Genomic DNA, 6,000 nt, shown 5'->3' on the forward strand with positions numbered 1-6,000 from the left:
AGAAAGGGAGACAGTCCTACCTGGAGCCTCTGGCAAAAAGCACCAGGGGAGACTCAAGATTGACCCATATGGAGTCACAGTGACTCCAGAGGGTTAAAAGCCCACTATACTGTTATTGATAAAGAGCTACCAGCAGCTTGTGAAGGGTGTTCAAGTGGCTTTGGAAAAGGCTGGCACTGAAGCACAGCTCCTCCTGGCACCCTGGTTATTCGGGGTGCATTGAATGTTTGAAGGAAGGGTCCCCTCTTCACATCATGCAACTGATGGTGGCACAGTGATGATGGAATCAGATCTGGTTTCATTATGCAACAATCCAACACTATGTGCCATCTTTCCTGCACTGAAAAATTATGAAAGATGAGGACTGAGGTAATGGATTGAATTAATTCTGTGGACTTTTATAATGATGGCCTATAGACTTAGAGAATGGTATTTGTGTGTATATCCATCAAAAGATGGAAAAGGTGATGGGGTATTTGGAGGTGTGGGACCTGGCATGACACAAATGGCATGGAATGCGTTGGATACTGTTCTGATTACAGCTGGCACAGACATATTTTCTTCTGCAGTGCAATGCTGAGATTTTGGATTCAGTATGAGAATAATAACACACTGATGTCTTGGCTGTGGCTCTGTAGTGCTTACCCTAAGTAAGGGACTTTGAGTTTCATGCTCTGCCAGTGAGGAGATTCACCAGAAGGCATGAGGGAATATGGTCAGGACAGATGACCAAAACTTGCCAAGGGATATTCCTTTCTTAGAAGTCATGCCCAGTATATAAACTGGAAAGGGATGATTGCTGCTCACGTCTGGGCTGGGCACTGGTCATCAGGTGCTGAGCAATTGTATAGTCCTTACTCGTCCTTTATATATTTGTTTGTTTGTTTGTTTGTTTTTCTCTCTCCTACTAGTAGTGGTATCATTAATTTATTATCATTAGTATTACTATATTTTACTTTGTTCCAGTTATTAAAGTGTTCTTATCTCAACCCATGAGTTTTACTTTCCTGTTCCTGGTTCTCCTCCTCAGCCCACTGGGTGGGACGGAGTGAACAGCTGCTTGGTCATGTTCTGTTTGGGGTTAAAGCATGTCACCAGCCAGAGGAGCAAACAGTTTGCTTTTCTTCCCCAGAAGATCCCTATGTGTTACTTTGTTTTCCTTCTTGTGTGGTCTTGCTCTAGTTGATGAGATTTTCCCTGGAGTTCTGCTCTATAAATCTCCTTGCCAGTGCAGACTTCAGCTTTGGCTTATGTTTTCTGAGCAATTCCAAGAAAAATGAACTGCTGCTCAATTAAAAATTAATATATATAAATGCAAACATGTACCTCTGCTGCCTCATGGGTGCTACTAGAATAAGTGTGGGAGGAGTTCTTTAGAAAATATGATTCAGGACACCTTTTGATGTGCCAAAGTTTTTTTTTTTTTAATTTAAAAAAGTAAGAAAGTTTAAAAATTAAATGAAATTAAATTATATGAAAAAAATGAATTTAAAAAGTGAAAATTAAATTAAAAATATTAATACTACGAAATAAAATCTAAAGCAGAAAAAGGAGCCTGAAGATATGATGATGTCTCAGAACATGTCCTTTATATTTGCTTTGTTTTCTGCTGACATTTTAAAAATAAGTGCTCTTACAATTTTCTTGGTTTTAGATTCATGTTTTAGGTTGAAGATAAGATATGTATGGAAGTTATTGGGAACTGGACAGTTTGATCTGATCCAACAAGTCACTGGTCATTTCAACATGAGCTTTCTTGTCAGGAGAGAATTTTAAGAAACAAATCAATATTCCATTTTGAAGAGGCTATCAGGGATCATTTGAGTAAGCAGATGAAACTATTATCTAGGTAAGAAAGCTTTAGGAATACCCTGTTTCTTGAATTTACAATAGCAGCTTGCCATCAGTCATTTATCAGACTGAGTAAAAGCAAAGACTTTGAGCAAGTTAATAATTTCTGTTATAGTAATCTATAAATGTATGAGTATTATGCTTTAAAGCAAATGATTTGAGATTTAGACCTCAAAGTAAAACCATGTTCTGGGCAAAAACTACCTACCTGTTTGACAGCATTCTGTACCCCAATTATTGTCATCAAGAGGAAAGGGAAGATGGGAAAACCTTTTTTTTGGCAACAAGCTCTGAATACAAGCTTGTGGTTTTTAATTTTGGTGTGGTTATTTCTTTCTGTTCTTTCACTGCTTGAGAAGGATATCTGAAAATACAGTAAGAATAAAGGAAGAAAAAGAGAATAAAGGCAGTGTGCTCCAAAGTTTGTCTGTTTAATGCTACATATCTCAGTTGGTAATGAGAGGTACTAACTGCTACAAACCTTTACTTGACTGAGGCCATCACAGCTACAACAGCACCATTAGCAAATCCAGTCTTTTAAATGTAGCTGGGGACCTCGCTGTCCTGTCAATGGATGGGGAATAAATAAAAAAAAAAATCACTTCCTTTCAAATGAATACCCAGAGAATGCACTTCAGTAGTTAAATGTCTTCTTTTGGTGATACACTCTCTAAACACAGTTTACACAAAGTCTTAGGGAACAACAGAATTTCTCTCTTCTATTCCTACGTCCTTAATTAAGGGACTTGATTATTTTAACCTGAATTTACCTGAATAACCCTGAATTTGGGTTGCTTCATTATACCAGGCAGATCTAGGGTTTTTTTGCCAAACACATCAAGGGAGGCTGCTAATTCTGGGGACTTGTGTGGACACTCCAACCTTCACAGTGGAGTTCATAGTAACATCTAGCATATCACTGAGAATGGGAAGGGGAAGCTCCTGACATTTTGAGTTATGGTACAGCTTCCTCAGTTTTGCTCAATGACAATGACATCTGTGCAGGATGGAGAAAATGTTTTATATTCCAACTAGCAAACTGTTTCTTGTATCTATGAAACAGTTTGTGGCTGAACTTTAAGACAGTGATCTAAGAAACAAATCATTACTAGGTTTTTATATAGAAAACCCTTTGCTTTTACTCTTTACTAAGGTAGAACATTTAAGCATCTTTACATTTTTGCATCTTTACATTTTTACATCTTTACATTTGGGCTGGAATTCTTTCATTCTTTTGCTTTAACAAGTATAATGTGGATGTACTCAAAAAGATCCTTTTGCTCCTTTCTTTTGCTCAGAAAAGTAGGACTACCTATTACAGAGGGAGCTGTTATGATGACAAGATCAAGAGTAAACAAAAAGTAATCATGTCTCAGCAACGCTGTAATGGATCCTGTAATGCACATGGCCAACAGCTCAGCCCAAATCACTCCAGTATGAAATTCACCTGGCGTGGCATGACGGTCCTTAAAGTCAACAGCTGAATGTGCAAGCATGTTCCTATTCAGATGCAAAAATGGTGAACGTGGTGTCTTGTTTTTCATCCAGCTGTGGCTAGATGCAGATCTCTGACTTGCTCTGCTAATGCCACAGGTTCCATGGATACACAGCTTTCTTCAGGAAAACCCAACAATGATGTGCTTTCTTTCAGAAAAGGGTATATGGGGAAAAGGGAATCAATGCAATTACCTGGCACTGGCTTTATTTTTTTATCCTCAGCCTGCAGACAGGCTTTAATTCCCTCGTGCCAGGCACATGGATTCTAAATGAGACATGACCATAAAGGTGAGATGGTGTTTTTCTGAGATGGTGCAAGAACAAGCAGGCTGAGGATTTGAATACACAGACCTGGTTTTCTGCTCCAAATCCTAGAACCTCTCTCTGTTTTAATATGTTTTAATACCCATAAAAACCTTTCAAGACTGTGAATAAACAGTCAAAATAAAATAAACCCCAGAGCATGTCTATATAAAGGTATTCAGCAAGAAGCGCTGAAATTTATTCAAATTAATTACAGTAGAGACCTCTGACTTTGAACTTCTAATTCACAACATCAGTAAAAAAAGGGAATAGTGAAATGGGTTGTATTAAAGTGCAATGATGTGGAAAAACCATTGAAATAACATAAATGAAGCTGCAGTGAGAAATGAAGCCACAGTCTCATCCAAGCAATGACAGCAATATATAAGTAAATTATGTTACAGATAATTTACAAAATAACTTATATAGATGAAGATAAGCTGAATCTCATGTTGCTATTCCACTGTTAAATATCAGACTAAATATTCCTCGTATTATTACAGCACAGTATTATATGGAATAATAATAATAATAAAAAATACATCAGGGGAGTTCCATGTTGAAAAAGATGCCTGAAGTAAAACCCTGATCAGTATTTATATTGCAGTACTGCAAGAAAACTAAGTATTTATGAATTGTAAAGTGACACATTCAGCAGCATGAAGACTATAAATACATCTTTTACATTGATACATCATATCTACACACATATACATATCTACACATGCAGATATACACACACAAGCACATACATGCACATATATATGTGCATAAATATACGTGTGTGCATATACATGCTTCAATTTGTGCTGACCATGGTCAGCTGCATTTCGATTGCATCTGGGGTAGGGTTGCTTCTGAGTCATTCTTCGGAGTGTTTGTCATTTAAGTTTTCTAATCTGCAGCCTCGAAAACATAAAATTCTGGCATAAAGATAAAATTTGGGGCTCAGCCATCAGCGAGGCTGATGATTAACAGGAGTTCCCATTGACATAATCTGCTGTGCTAGTGCTTCTGAAAAGTTATGCTCTTCATGTCCCCATTATTTTTCAATAATATGGTACATGAATCAATTAAAAACCTGTTTTCATATAAGCAAAAATATTTGCGAGATGGACAGGAATGAATAAAATATTCTATACATGCACTTAGTTTTGTACTCTTTGTAAGGAAGGTGTGCAAAGAACGTCTGACAAAGTGAAAACTTACAACATTGGCTTACATCATAACCTGAAAAACAGCAAATTCAGCATCACCCTTCCTTTAAAACATTTTAAATACTTATCTGTAGCATAAATCTGACTCTTCGCTGAGATTTTTTTTTCTCCTGTGCTCCCCTTTTATAGAAAAATCATGTAATTGGGTTTTTTTCTCTTTTAATTAATCTGGAACAAACACTGTGGACTAAAAATATGTTGGATTTCCAGCCCTCGTGGGTTTGTTTGAAGGAAGACTCTTGACCCATAGTGCAGTAGCAACAGTTTCCTCTGCCTGGAACTGCATGTTGTGAGAGCTGAAAATAACCATGCAATTACTGTTTATTAAAAAATATTTTCATGAATAAGAACATTTGTATTTCATTGTGCATGTGCATAAGGAAAAAAATACTACTTAATTGCCAAGGATATGTAAACACAGTGATCTTGGTAAAGAATTTGGTTGTGAGGCCAAACACAATACCTCAGAAAAGAGCTATTCCATTGCACATGTCACTAAAAAGTTGGAAAGGATAAAGTAATAGTTTCTCTTGATGTTGCTGCGGTCATATCTGCATCCTAGCCTCTAGGGAACAGAAGAATATCCTGAAAACCCAAGAGAAAAGGGTGGACCAAACCTCCTTCCTCCTTGCCATAAGAGTCCCATTCACTGCATTGACCGAGGTACGTCCTTGGAGAAAGGGTTTTGTGGGGAGAAGAAATTGTAAACTTGGATGTATTTTCCTCATATCTATCCTGTACAGTGGTTGCTATGCTATTTGTTTACAACGAGCATTTAGCATTGAACACATTTTATTTACTCACATTCAGATTCTGGCTGTTACAAAAAGATACAGTCCTGCAGAAACCTGATTGTGTGTTGAGGAGAAAATGTGCTTTATGCTAACAGCTCTTCAGGGCAGAGACCTCTACAAAATCCTATTTCAAATCATTTAACTTTTATTTACAACTTCACATTCCATGCAGTTTTCATTGGGATCTTCTGTGAGAAACTGTGAAAGTCACCACTAAAAATACTCAGAGCTGGCAACTCAGCACTGGTGGTTCTCCAATGAAGTCCAATATCCAGAACTCTGCAGCAAATGACAGTCTCCAGATTTACCTTCCAGGGAGGTGGGATGAGCATTTCATA

The sequence above is a fragment of the Cinclus cinclus genome, chromosome 2, assembly GCF_963662255.1.
Source record: "Cinclus cinclus chromosome 2, bCinCin1.1, whole genome shotgun sequence".
Classification (NCBI taxonomy): Eukaryota; Metazoa; Chordata; class Aves; order Passeriformes; family Cinclidae; genus Cinclus; species Cinclus cinclus.